Genomic DNA, 8348 nt, shown 5'->3' with positions numbered 1-8348 from the left:
CCAGCATCGCCATTTAAGATACAATATTCGCACTGTCCTCTGTGCGCTGTTTTCTGCCGTTTTTGCTGTTGTTGCTGCCGTTGAGCTTTCAAGCTCTTCCCACTCTTGCTGGGGGTGATTCTAAGAGTTTCTAATGTGTGCCATTTCAGTTTTCTACTCTTCGGCGTGGAAGCGCAAAAGTGCATATTGTTGCATGTGTTTTTGTGGCAAAATACTGGGAACATCCACTGCATACAGTTAGTTCTATGCTGGCAGCACCTGTGTCTGCGTGAATTAAATATATATATGTATGTATGTGTGTGTTCGTTTGTCTCATGACTGAGTGGCAGGTTAGTCGTGTTTCGATTGTGCTCTTTCGGTGTGTATGTGTATAAGGGTGCGTGGGTGTGTGAGCGATGCTCTGATGCATTGCTGATGCAATGCAGCTGTTGATTGAAGAAACAGCGGAAAAACAACAAAGACGCAGCAAATGATGGATAATGCGTTTGCTTTCTTTATAAAGAAAGCTAGCAAAAGAATCGCTGCCAGTGGGAGCTAAGTTGATTTATTTTGTCAATCATCAAATGCCAGATAATTTCTACATTTTTTCCTGGAAATATTGTTGTCCTTTTTAAGCCTATAAGTCGCAGCTGCAATAATAGCGGAAGAAGTTAAATGAAAAGTACTTTCTTTTTGTTAAAACTCGTAGATCGGGTTCAATACTATTGAAACCCAAAAAAATAATAGTAGGATGAAACTCATTAGAAAAGTAAGAGAATATAACAGTAAGAAAAAACTTAAGTTTGGTTGCATCTCAGCTAGTATAACTTTCATAAATAAAGAAGGTTCTGTACAAGAACTCGATTTTGATCATTCAGTTCGTACGGCTGCTAATATATATTGCTATGTCTCTCTCTACTTCATTTTCCATTACAAATCTTAAGGTAAAAATTTAAATTGTATTATCATATTTTACAAAAATGTTGTTTCTTTCACGAAATGTGGAATAAACTAATCTTTTGATGTCCCAAACACACTGTTCTATTCATACACGAACGCAATCCCACTACCTTGTTGGATTTCTACCATTGTTATGATTTCCAAGCCGGGAAAAGATGCTAGTCAAATTACATCATATAGACCTATTAGCTTGTTAGCAAATATTAGATCGGCATTTGACATATCCCAGGCATTCGATAAGGTTTGGCACGACGGACTGATCAGCAAAAATACTTCGACTGCTACCCGAGAAAACACATAAACTTTTTAAAAGCTATTTAACTGATAGAACTCTTAAGGTCAGATTGAAGGACAAACTATCCTCCACAAAAAAAATCTCTGCAGCTGTCCCCCAAAAAAGTATATTAGGCCCTCTCCTATATTTTAATTATACATCAGACATGCCTACAAATCCTAACACATACACATCAACATATGCAGACCACACCACATTTATAAGCGTCAACAAGGATCCGCAGGTAGCATCAACGCAACTACAGCGGCACATATACGATTTAGAAAAATGGTTAGAAGAGTAGAGAATAAAAGTTAGTCCATCTAAGTGTACTCATGTAACCTTCACACTCAGAAGACAAGATTGCCTACAAATAAAAATAAATAAATAACATTGCTGTCCCTGTCGAAAATCACTTCAGATAACTAGGAGTCCATCTAGACCAGCGTCTAACATGGTCCCGTCATATCGAGGCCAAATTAGCGGCTATTAAGCTGAAATCCGCTCAAATGCACTGGATTATTGCTCCTAATTCAACACTAGATTTTTCTATACAAGTGCATTATAAAGTCTCTAATATGCAGAAATTGCAAAGACGACAGTCAAGAACTTTTACGACAAATCGTCTGTGCTCCATGGTATATTCGTAACGAAAATATCCATAGAGATCTCACAATTCCTAAAATTCATAACGAAATTAAAAAATACGCTATCAATTATGTCGGTAAGTTAACGACTCATCCCAACACCCCAGCAAGGGACCTGCTTCTATTCGAAGGCCATCAGAGGTTAAAACGAAGTAACACATTGAGCCTAGCTTGATACTCCCACTAACCTTGATTATAGAAAATTAAGATTTATTGTAAGATTTGAATACATAAAAGTTGGCAAGCTGGTGCTAACTCTAATTCTTAAAACTAGTCTTAAGATTTGAATATATTATTGTAAATTTCTTAAGGCATATTCAATGAAAAAAAATAGAAAAAAACACTCTGTAATTTTTACACTCTCGCAACATGTTGCAACAGATAGTATAATAGTTTTATTCACCTAATGGTTGTTTGTATCAGGATGACTAGATGAGTTGAATTCCGAGCGACTGTTTGTCTGTCATAAAACATGGTATCCAAGGAGGGTTGGTATTACAGATCGGCGGGATCTATTGCCATGCCCACAAAACGCCATTAATCGAAAATATATAAAATACCATAACTAAGCTCCACAATAAGATACAAGGCTGTTATTTAGTACAACGAATTGCATTGGTGAAAGGCATCAATGGTTCAAAAATCTTTTAAAAAGTGGGTTGTGGCCCCGGCCTCTAATAAGTTAAAGGTATATATCTCCTAAATTATTTAAGCTATAATAACCAAATTCGCCAAGGAAAAATCTTTATGGCATCCCTACCCACCCTCGGGGTTATGGCTGAATTCGGACTAAAACCCCGCCCACTCCCCATATAGCGGTTTTGTTGAAAATTATAAAAAGTGCGATCCCTTACTTGTTTTATTTAAAATATATATTTTTATACCCTGAACAGGGTATATTAAGTTTGTCACTCTGTTTGTAACACACAGAAGGAAACGTCGGAGACCCTATAAAATTTATACATAAATGATCACCATGATGAGCTGAGTTGAATTAGCCATGTTCGTATGTCTGTCCATCTGTCTGTCTGTATATACGCGAACTAGTCTCTCAGTTTTTGAGATATCGTACTTAAATTTAGGATATGACCGTTTCTGACCAAGAAGCAGCTCATATTGCTGTCATACAAGCTGAACGATCGGAATCAAGTTCCTCCAAACAATCTTTTGTATTTGTGAAGTGTATTATAGCTTTGGTGCAAGCGAAGTTAACGTTTTTTCTTGTTTCACCTTATTTTCACTTAATATTGGAAATAGACCATAATTTTTATTTGAAAAATCCGCACGTAAAAATATCTGTTTTATAAAAATGATTTACAGTACTATGGTAAATTTTCTCAAAAAATAGAAAAGAAGACCACACTTAAGGATTCAAATCTGACTAGGAAATAAATGGTAGAAAGCCGAATATGTTTTTAGTTTCGTAAATACTTCTTTAGTAAGAAAATTTTGTAAGAAAATATCTTTGATTCCCCACTTCTTAACCCCATTACATTTATACTACGCTACTAACAAATAACGCTAAAAACAAAAAAAAATGTTCAGAGATATTAAATGAGCTAAATACAATTTCGTAGAGGACTGAGATACTTCATTTCCGACTTTTAAGCATTCCATATAATTCCTTCTAGATATAACTCGTGTGTACAGTTGATTTTCATGACCATTTGTTTATGTCAGTGACTCTTCGTTTCCCTACTCTCTAAATGTTCATGAATAGAAGATGGCTGTGGCTACTAATTATTCTTATTATATTTCAATTATTACCATACAAGAAGTTAATTGTCTTCAACTCCTTATTTAAATTTTGAAATGGAGCTCGTAGCTCTTTCTAAATGGCAAATATAGGTATGTATCTTTTTGCTTTGTCCTTGCAAGAAACGTATTCCGGAGAGGGTACAAGAATGTAGACCAGCTATGCTCAGATGGTTTCTTTAGTTCAAAATAACCTTAGCGTGGCTCATACTCAAAAGAAATATGACACTCTCTCGGCTGGCTAGCGTTACGCTCGGTGGGGTCAAACCGTGCTGAATTGCATTATAATGTTCTCCCTCGTTTTTACTCAGCTACAGTACATAAATTTGGTTCGTCTAGGTAATCATTAGTAGGTACGCTTCATGCCAATATTGGAAACTTTCGAGCCAATTTGAAAAATTAATTTAAGGAACTCTAAATTCAACTAATTAAGTCGTTTCGACCACAGTACTTTTCAAATTGTTAAAGAAACTGTTGAATATGACCCACTCAATAATTTTTCTTTACTCTATTTCTATAGATAAAACTAACAAGCCCATGATTGAATATGGAAATGTTTTCTTTGCCGAATTTTACATGTTCTATTCACCCTTCTGAGATGTGATGCGATGAGATAAGACAATGATGTTTCGATATAGCTTACATATCTTCAATCGATGATCATTATATACTTCGTTTATGTTTAGCTTTATATAATAACGGCGTATTATTTATATGCTGAAAAATATTGAACTAAAAACTCTTCAGTTAAAAAGACTGGCTGAACAGAGAAGCTCCAGATATCGCCATTACTATGCGACAGTAACCATTTAAAAGAGAAAAGCTTACGAAACAGACGTCGACGTAATCCTAAAAAAAATGTACAAAGGCACCGGTATCTGGCCTTTAAGTGGAATTGATAAAATAGTAAATGGTTAGCGTAGTTTAAGTATTACAAGACTCGGATAGCTCTTGCCAATGCTAAGTGAACTTTCTTTGAAAACACTAGAGTTGATATAATAGAGGGCGATTTGTAATAGTTACATGCGTGAAATTTGCACAGACTCACATATAATCTTCGGTTAGGTTAGGTTAGATGGCTACTTTGATATCAGCTATCGGCAAAAACGTCCTGAATCTATCACAAGTCTGCTTAGGTGCTTTATTTATATTTCCGCTATTTCACCTGGATGTCAAAAAGTATGAGATCCGAGGTGTTTTTGACATGTTCTGGCAAAAGTGGTACACTCAAGGAGGAAGTGTTGAAATTATTCTATCTCATCCTCTTCCAAACAGCATGAATCCATGAATCACCTACAACCTTTGAAAGGTGGTCCTTGCTAAGAGCAAAGAGTTCCCTGGATCGCTTACGATTTAATTTGGGCCAGAAAGACCTTGCGACTGTATAGATACTTTTAGTCGACCAGCGCTTGCTGATTTGGTTTGAGTCCCAACAGTCCAGTAATGAACCACAAGAAGCCAACATAGCTCTTACCCGTTCCCATTCCGCAATTATTGAGACTGGAGTACCTGTTTTTGCAAGCTCATCACACTTTCAGTTTCCTGCAATACCGCTGTGTACCAGTCTAACTATAATTAAAAATCTGGAAACAAGAGTTTTGACTCTAATACTTTGCACGTCAATTATCAACGCGAAATTAAATAAATTACGTTAGAGATAAAAGAGAGCATTTTGTTGTCGTAAGTCAGTTAAGCTTGTGATTGCTGTCGGCGTTTATAATTGATAGGTATAAATGCTCTGTTGACGAATTTGGATCATGTCTGATTAATATTTACATCGGCTCAGCCTTAGCGACAGTTACCTATTAATATTAGACTGTGAATTAATTAAGTCCATCGCACGGGTACGTCAGGAACTGGTATTACGGAGTTACAGTAAGTAGTAAGAACTTCAGCCATAATTATTGTTGCTTTCTCAAAGCAAAGCACAATTTATACCCAACGCACACCTCCGCAAACTTATCTCGACCAAACCTTTAATCACGTCATCATCATGCCTGTGGGTACACCTAATCAAATGAAAGTCAACCGAAAAGGATGTACTAAGATGCATGCCATTACTCATAGTTATATACATGTATATTTATATAAATGTGTGGAAGTATGTACATATGTATATGAGTAAACAAATGTCAGTTAGTGGTTATGTGGATGTTTATTTGACTGTAATACTGGCATTTAAACAAATATTAGATGATTTATAATATGCTCAAAACCAGCTGTCTGTACAGCTCTATTAATGTGAGAACGCATGTACTGCATCTACACACAAACACATATAAATATATATTTATATATATATTGTTGTATGTGGCAACGAAAAGTAGGCGAAGAGTTAAGCAAACTCGCACGTTCAGCTCCGAACCACTAGAAGCTCCACTTGAGAAAAGGGTTACATTTGAAGAAGACAAGGCAATCCACACTGACAGACTAACCGTTGTCAGTTATGTCAAATGCACACAAATACATACACCCAGTCGCGCGCGCGGTCACGCATACTAAAGCAGTATGCAAATAGGTTATGTTTTGTGTTTGACAGTCAGCCTAAATTGTGCGTTTAATGTGTTTTTTGCCTGTTTATTTTTGGGTGGGTGTCTATACTATACCTGCACACATTAGGCTATGCCCATTCCAAACTACATAAACAATAGTTCGAAAAATCAATTAGCTAAAAAGTTTTCTTAAGAGTGTGTCATTGAGTTCTTAGAAATTGAAAAGAAAAAATAATACAATAATAAAGGAAAAAATTATATCCAGACTTACGACCTTCTTATTAAACGTTTTCTCGAGTTGTCAAGGTTTTTTTTCTTTCTATGCAAATATCATACGGTCGAGATATTTCGGCGTAGTCGAAATTCACAGGGTTTCTGAGGATAAATACAGATGAGTTCGTCGGGACTTTAATTCATCAGTGTTATAAAAGTTGCATATAACCTCATTAAAAAAATCACTTCGACTTTGTTGACTGACAAACCATTTTGACAACTAATAACAAGTAATGAAGGGCTAAGCTTGGGTGTAACCGAAAATTTTATACCACCGCAAGGTTAAGTGATAAATGGGATTTCCGTATGTTTTTTAATTAAAAGTAGGAAGTATTGCATTCATTATTTACACTCGAAATAAAAAGATACACCTTTTATAAGCAAGAGTTTGGTTCTGAAATTCATTAAGATTTCTCACATATTGACCAATAGAGGCAGTATAAAGTCAACCGAAAGTTCGATAATATATGGTATATATAAGGTATAAAGAGGCTACGGAAAGCTACACAATTATTCGCCTAGAATTTTAATACGAGAACTGACAGATTGACGATATGTTCGAAATGCAGGTCAAGGGTTCAGATTTCTGTTGTCTGGATTCTTGCAAAGTTATAAGTCGATTTCAATAATTTTTGGTCAGAAGATTAAATACCTTGTAGTGCCCACTTGTGCAAAGTTAATTATTGGTGCTTGTCTCCCGTTCTCGATGAAGTACGTACTTTCATTAAATACGAAAGCAATTTTGTGAACTTATAATTGAAAGGCTGTCCTTAAGCTGAGTTGAAACATTTAATTAACAAACAAGTTTGCATAGCTTTCTAAAAATATTCGCGACTCAAAAGCGGCAGTGCAGAAGAGCCCGTATGCCGTATAAGCAGTTGGATATTTATTGAACGCTTCTTTGAAAAACCAAATCATGATATGAAAGAAGATGAACTCAACGCAACTGCAAAAAATTTTGCAAAAAAGTATTCCCTTGTTTTATCTGATATGTTGTCCAATGAAGCTATTCACCTCAAACACGTTTATTAAGCAAATTTTGAAAGCCATCTTACTTCACACATTTTATTGAATGCCATCAATGCTCGAAAATTAGAAAGACTTTTTCCAAAAATTTGGATTTCTTTGCAAATATTTTGCACTTTACCCGCTTCTGTTACAAGTGGTAAATGTTCGTTTAGTGTTTTAGCGAGGATGAAAATTTTTCTCGATCATGCTCGTCACAGCATTATCGACGCAATCGCTGCCGCCAAAGCTCGAAAAGCTTACTTCTAAGTTCCAAATGATTGAAGATTGGATGATTTTAAACTGTATGTTCAGTTAAAGATTTAAAAAGAACCGTTTTTTAATTAATTCGATCGATAAATAAAAGTTTGAATGAGATGTTTCTGTGTTCTTATTAAGTGTCAAGTCTTGCTATCCCTATATTTATATATTTATATATTCCGGTAGAATATAAAAAAATTGTTTGACTAAAAGTCTATGTATGAAATGATTTATAAAATATTGATTTTCAAAATTGCTGTTTTTTTCAATTTTTTCGATTTTTTAAAACTCACTGAAGTGTAAAAAACGACTTTTTTTTGGAAAGCCGCCATTTTGTCCAAAATAAAAATCTTGACTAGTCCTCAGTTTATTAGCTATGTTCGTCTATAGTAATAAAATATATTTTTTGTTTGTTTTCGGATTTGAGTTAATTCTAATCAAAAAAGTCTGTTAAAGACCTGTTTTTAAAGGTCCTTCTGGAAATCGGTTACGGAATTAAGAAAACCAATATTTTCAAAATGAATTACCGATTATTCAAGTTCATTAAATTCTGTAAATGTACAATATTTTTATTTATTTATTAATAATTATTTGTCTCGTGAAATGCATATTTTCTGTCTTGCAAGTGCTTATAACCCCTTAACTTCCTCAAGATATATATAATTTCTTCAAAACTCACCAAGAAGCTACATATGTATATCA

The sequence above is a fragment of the Bactrocera oleae genome, chromosome 4 (genome assembly GCF_042242935.1).
Source record: "Bactrocera oleae isolate idBacOlea1 chromosome 4, idBacOlea1, whole genome shotgun sequence".
Classification (NCBI taxonomy): domain Eukaryota; kingdom Metazoa; phylum Arthropoda; class Insecta; order Diptera; family Tephritidae; genus Bactrocera; species Bactrocera oleae.
Note: the sequence above shows the minus strand (reverse complement) of the source record.